Consider the following 7,024-nt stretch of genomic DNA (forward strand, 5'->3'; position numbering starts at 1 on the left):
AACATTTATGGGTCTTTAAGAGGGGTCTACTTGCATTATTATGCCATTATCATTATATCAGTGGAAAATGGTCTCAAAACGGCAAAATTGTCGCTTCTCGCAATAATTTCTGGGACAATTTATCCCCCAGCAAAATGTGTTATTGTGACAGGCCTAATCACACATGAATACAAGTGGGCTCATTGAATCCACAAGGGTCTCAGCTTTCCAGTCAAGACCCCAAGGGACCCCAGTCTATAGAAATATTCAAACCCACCATTTTAGAGTATGCCAAAATAACACATTCTTACTGCAGCAGAGATTATCTGTCTGAGATTATGATAAAGTGGACATGTCTGCGAAAGGGAAGACTTGTGCTGCCCATAAACTTCAGTCAGATATCTGGAGGTCAGAGGTCAAGGGACCACGTCAGCTTTTCCCTTGCCAAAATGTTGCGTTCATGGCATGAATGATGCCAATATCTTCACTCGGCAGAGCTACAGAATCATGATGTCGGCCAAAATAGATGGAGTCTCCTTCAGGAGTGGCCAATAAGATTCCAGATATCCACCCCTGCATATTTTAAAACACCAATGAGTGCAGCAAACTAAACAGGCCATCAGCTGTAAAGCTAAATTTGAAAACCAGAAAACAGTTTGGCGAATTATTCAGTCATTTATAATTATTCCTACAATTATAATATGGTCAATGTCTGATATGAGAGAGTCAAAATACTACTTTTTGTAACTTTAATATTGATTCAACACCATGAATTCCAACTGCTTGCAATCACCAAGCATGTTCATGATTAGTTCCATTATTACATGCATTGTTCTACCAATTATTTTCTCGACTATCAGAAATAATGTCTATAGTCTTTTCACATTGCTTGTTTTGTCAGTCCCAAACCCAAAGATATTCAGTTTACTCTCATGTAAGACAAAGAAAAAGGAAGAAATCTTTGCAACTATGAAGCTGTAGGTAGTGTTTTGCAATTGTGCTTGAAAAAATAGTTTATTATTATTGCAAAAATTGAAGAAACTTTCACGTATTTGATTTTACGTGACACGTGTTCCTGCCATCCGGTTTGGGACAGATTATAAGACCGGGACAGAGGATGGGTCAATCATCTCTGCAAGTACATGGTCTGAATAAAGACTCCCATGTCAACATATACTGCAGTGATTCTCAGAGGACGGAGAGAGACTCTCATTTAAGGGCAGGGGGGCAGCATGTGCTCTTCCCAGCGTCTCATCATCCTGAACCAGGCTCGCACAGCTGCACCGACACAAAGCCACACAGAGGCATCTTTCTAAATGCCAAAGACTCTTTTCCTGTCACAAGAAACGTGCACGGAGCGATGGGAATGAGGGTGTGAGAGTGATCGCTTTTTCCACAACAGGCAACAGTGGGTGGATTGAGTGAAAGATGCGTGGCCTGTGTCACCCTGGCCCGTTCCCAGAGCAGAGGGACAGGAAGTGGCGAGGGATCCTGGGAGGAAACAAGCCCTCCTCTGTTTGTCTGTATCAAACCACTATCAGATCCTTCATTCAAATGGCACAGCAAGCACAGGCACCTCTGACAGAGAGCTCCGAGGGATATGTCAGAGCGCTTCAGTTCTGCATCCTCATTATTCAACCGCCTTTACTGGCCGCAGTGGAGCGGCTTTGTGGCTTCATGTTTGAACAGCGCACACATCTACTCCTCTACTAACGTCACTAATTCAAGCAGTAATACAATACAGCGTGTGCTACAGGTAAAAAGTAGGGCAATACATCGATATTACTCAACAAAAGTATTTGTTTTGTTTTTTTGTCTTCTTTCTTATTTTGTTTTGTGTCTTTTTCATATTGCTGATATTTTTATGGATTGTATAGTTTTGGCAAAAAAAAAGTATCGGTCAACCCGTTCCTTTTTGGTTATAGATTGTGTCGATTATATTGTGTAAAATGGACATAACAACATTTATGATAATGCTTTTGTCTGTTGCATATTCATAAACATTGTCATGGTATTGTTCTTTCGATATGCATAACCACATCATCCATTCATTTAATGCATCAATATCGTGATATGACACTAGATATCGTCTTAGATTTTAGATATGGTAATATGAAACTATGAAACTACATGGTGAGGTTCAGGCAGCAAAACCACTTGGTTGGGAAAAGATCGCCAGGGTGAAAGTCATGCGTTTGTTTGACCCGTCCACCACCCTATCCTCCTCTCTACACGGACATTATGGCACTATCGCTCTGAGCAAGATCTCTCGCGTTTCAGTCCCATGTTCAATGGTGCCAACTTAGGCCCGCGACAAAACAGCGGCCCTGGGAATGAGCATGGGCTGACATTAATGATGATTAATTGGAGTACATATTTTGTTAAAGTCAACCCAACAATCACAATATCCATATCGTGGTTTAAGGTAAAATATTGTGATAACCAGGTGAGTGCGTCCCATCAAGTCCTCACTGTGGCGCCCTGGGTTCGAACTCCACACCAGCAACGCAGACAGCTCCACTTCCTTCCTTCTTACCTTTCACAATAAAAGCTCTGTCTGTCAATTGATAGGATTGAGATTTGATTTTCTCCATATTGCCCTACCCTAGTACAACGTGAAACATTCAGCTTAACGGCCGACAAAGTGTACGCTGTAAAGAAGACAACAACGACTGACACAAAAGTAGGCCACTGAAACATAGAGCTTAAAGGGAGAGAGACAGGCAGATAAAGCCTGACAGGACGGGAGAGAAGGAGTGAGAGAACAGGTGGCACTGGCATTCCCATGCTCAATCATATGCCCTTGAATGTGGCTGGGCACTAATTAGCACCAAATCTGGGCCAGAGCGACAGAAGTTTAGTATCTGCCGCATGAAAAATGCAAAGGCTTTGTCAGCAGGAAGCCATCACAAATCTCATGCCCCCCTTTTCGTGTAAACAATCCCCTCTCCCTCTCTTTCCTTCCCTCGGAGTCTATCGCACATCTCGTTGGCAAACTGAAGAGGGGTTGTCACTGGCATTAAACAAGTGTTTTGTTTGTTAAGTACTCCAAAGCCAAAGGGGAATAATGTGTTGTTTCAACAAAGAAGAGGCACTCCACTACGACTGCTATTACAGTCCCAACTCATGTACTGTCCTGCAAATTGAGAGCCCTTGTTATTTTTATCTTCCTCCCTCATAGTATCACAAACAATTACAAAATGTTCTCAGGGCTCAGTGCCAATTAATCCTCATCTGACCTACAGGAAAGAGGGCCACTCACTAGATCAAATGATGAACTTAGCAAACTGCCAGCTAGAGTGGAGTCTGTTTAATGCGACTGCTCAGTTCACTTCAGCGCAGAGGCAAATACACACATCACTACCAAAATGCTTGGATGGGGACGTTTGAGAAACAGTCTCTCTCTCTATAGGCCGCCCTTAAATGCTTCCCTTCCATCTTTCTGAAAGGTACACAAAGGCAATTTTGAAAGTGGAAGCGACTTGTCTTAAAGCCGCCGATCCTCCCGGGAAGCCGGAACGCTGCGGAAACAAGCGCTTCATTGATGCCAGGCCCAGTGTATCACCCTGACAGACAGACCACTCCAGTATAAGGGGGAATACAAAGGGGCCAGTCCACAGCCACGTTGCCAATTAGCAGGAATTTCGCCCTCAAGAGCCACTTTCCACCAATCGCACTGGAGCTGACATAAACATCTACAGCTTTCACTGGAGAGCATTCATGGGATTCCAAGGAGCATTAGGTCCCCCTCTGTGGAGCCTGAAATCTGGCAGTCAGAGAATACAATGGACCATCTCGTACCACTTTGAGAAAACACCTCTCACTCACCGGTTGGCTGCGTTACCCAGTGCAGGATGAATGCTGACTGGCAACACTTTGTCTTGGCTTTACAGTAGGTGGAAGTAGTCCTTTGTGGGCATGTTAGAATTGTGCATTTAGCAGAATGTGCGACAAAAACATGCCTCACGCAAGCCCAGGGGTGTTTACACGCAAAGAGGGCTTCAGCATCACTTTGCACGTCATTGGCCTGATATACAATTTAAGGATATCGAATCCATGGGGATAATATGTTTTTGCCTTCCTGCTGCCAAACATCCTAATTCCTTCAGGAAAATACAAGCAAAATCTGTGGAGGATTAACCTAATGCACAACTGATAATAAAATGCTATGACAATTTTGTTTTTATATATATAAAAAAAAAATATATATATATATATATTGGTGCCTCTCTGAAATGTGTCTCTGGTGACATGTTGCAGATATCAGAAAGGATTACAGAGACAGTACAAACAAGCTGGAATCCACTGCGGGTTTTAGACACAATATTTGGGTTTTAGGCAGATCATAAAGCTGCGACAACACACTGCGATAGAGGCACAGCAGGTTCATGTGTGTGTGTGTGTGTGTGTGTGTGTGTGTGTGTGTGTGTGTGTGTGTGTGTGTGTGTCAAGAGCTGTGAAAAGTGTTGCATCTCAACAGTCACGATGGCAAACGGGTCACGGTGATGTCTCGGACAGACGTCTCAGAGTAAATCTGGTCTAGACGCTAAACCAGGTTTCATTTTCTAGATTGAAGACAACAGACTAAGTTGGCTGATCTGTGTGGCGATCCTGGATCAGCCGTCAGGACTCATGTGTACAGTATATACACAACCCAATGTCAAAAACAACATGGTAGGATATCTATAAGTTAGTTCAAGGACATCAATGACAGACTACGATTACTTTGAGTTCTAAGCTTATTTTCCTTTATTAGTCGCCACCACATTAGAGTCAATGCTTGGTCCTTTGAGTCATGGTGAGTGGGAGAGACTACTCCTAAGCTTACGACGACAGCCATGTTTTTTAAGCCTGTGGGGAAAAAAGATGCGTGGCATTCTGAAGGAGCAAGCAGAAGCATATTATTTAAAGCAAGCCCTGTTCAAAAGGTACAACTTTTTCATCCCCTCTGATCTTCGCACTCACACAATAAAACTGCAACAAGTACAGCAGGTAGCCCATAAAAACTCTCCCTTCAGAGTGACTGCAGCTGCCAAGTTTCAGATTGTCTTGTGCAGGCTCGCACCCCAGGGAGCCATTTCTTTTTCCTCTTAAAACTGAGGATATGCACAGTGTAGAGTGCTGTGTGTTCGAGCTCTATATGTTCCCCCCACAGTGCTGCAGAGCAGAGTAAGGAAGCCCATGTATGCCAATATGATGAAAAGATCATGCAAGTCCTTATAATGACAAAGGATTTCAATATGCGATAGAGTTTGAAAATGGAGAAGGGGCAGTATTAAATACAGTAAGTCATTCTAATTACTACTTCTTTTTGGTTGTTGTGTTGTTGTGTTATGTTAAACTGTTTAAATACTTTGTTGGTTGTTTTGTGTTTTATTACTCACAAAAAACAAACAGCAAAAGTTGAGTTTGAGTTTGTTATTATTAGTGTTTGTTTTTTCCTTTTCTTTACATTATTTCTATTGATGTTGTTCTTCCTTTTACATGTTCAAAATAAAAAACTAAACTAAATAATGAACTAAAACTTTCTGAAATAAAGAAAACTCTCAAAATAATGACTCACTTTCTCAAAATAATGAGGTAGTGTCTCAAAAAAAAGAAAAACTCCCAAAAATAAAGACATAGTATCTTAAAATAGTGAGTCAGTATCAAAATAAAGACCCCCCCCCCCCTCAAAAAAAGTAACTGTATCTCAAAATAATGATACACTTTCTCCGAATAAATACTTTGTATATGAAAATAATGACTCATGTCAAAAATGACGTTAAAGTACTAGTCATATGGAGAAAGTTGCTTGCTATTTTGAAATTATAAATCATAGTTTTGAGAAAGATTCTCTTCATATAATGACTTTCACCTTTATTTGAATCATTTTGGCAGAAATGGGCTTCCATACAGGAGTACAGTGTGCGGTTACAGTTTGTGGCCTAAATCAAAGGGTGCAGCTTGTATCTTTAAAAAAAAAGAAGCTGTGATGAGTCACTGTAACTCTCAGACTGCTGTAGTTGATGGAACGAACCTGATTTATGGGAATTGGGAAAATGACAATGACCTCCATTCACCGATCATATTAGAGAAACAAAACGTGCAAATCTCTTCCACACAGAGAAATCCATCAGTGATCACTCGGGTCACTGAGGACTAAAAAAGAGGGCAAAGTATGGTCAATGTTATCTGCAGCCCTCGTTCAATCAGCCCCTGTCTGTCCTGTCTGTGCCGCCTGTCATCGCTGAAGTGCCCCGGCACTAAAATAACAAGTTCAGGGACCGGACTACTCACCGTGACGCGCAGGACACCGGAGATCTGGCGTCGTCGCTCTTCTGCCGATCAGACACGCGGCTGTCGCATCAAACCGTCAATGAACTGAATGGTGAAAAAAACAAAACAAGAAGCTCCCAGATCCTTAAAAAATCTTTGGAACAGCGGCAGCAGAGACACTCGGTGCCCAGAAAACTAGCGACAGGGAGGCGATGAGGAATCCCAGTCAAGTGGAGGCACGGCCCGGCGGCGAGGTCATGACGGGGGGACGACTCCGAGAATAACAAAACATCTTTCATTCACATGTGAACGCGTTTGGGTAAAGCACAAAGAGCGCAGCGCCCGATCGGCCGAGACTCCCCCGACAGACAGCCTGCGTGCGGGAACACCAGATCATGACCAAAACACTGGGAGGATACGGGAGGCGGGGAGGGGGCGGGCGCTCCAGCGGATCGTAAAGCTCTGATTGGTGGGATGGTTTTCAGCCCCCCTGAGTTAGGTGAATGAGGTTTCATGGGAGTCCCTGCTCACCTGAGGGTGCAGGTTCAAACCAGGGTGGAGTTCTTTTTTTTTAATGCAGGCTCTGATTTTGCTCAGGCCTACTATTTAAGTTCAGCTCCGCCACATGCATCCACATACCTGGTCATTTACAGAGAGTATCCTTCAATAGAGAAAGGTGTTATAACCTGAGGGGGGGTACATATTTCACATGTCTGAAATACGTATTTCAGAATACACCATTGAATTCAGTTATAGACCATTGCTTGGATGCTTTATTGTGTTTTCT

At 42.9% G+C, this 7,024-nt stretch overlaps 1 protein-coding gene across 2 annotated transcripts in view; it reads right to left on the reverse strand.

Annotated features, from left to right (window-relative positions):
• Positions 1-6,623, reverse strand: part of src (v-src avian sarcoma (Schmidt-Ruppin A-2) viral oncogene homolog) — a 40,475-nt gene extending 33,852 nt beyond the window's left edge. For both annotated transcript variants that reach the window (XM_083919772.1, XM_083919771.1), the window contains exon 1: positions 6,259-6,623. The gene's annotated coding sequence lies outside the window, so the exon portion shown is untranslated. The remainder of the gene's footprint in view (positions 1-6,258) is intronic.
• Positions 6,624-7,024: the final 401 nt, after the last annotated feature.

The sequence above is a fragment of the Echiichthys vipera genome, assembly GCF_963691815.1.
Source record: "Echiichthys vipera genome assembly, chromosome: 9".
Classification (NCBI taxonomy): domain Eukaryota; kingdom Metazoa; phylum Chordata; class Actinopteri; order Perciformes; family Trachinidae; genus Echiichthys; species Echiichthys vipera.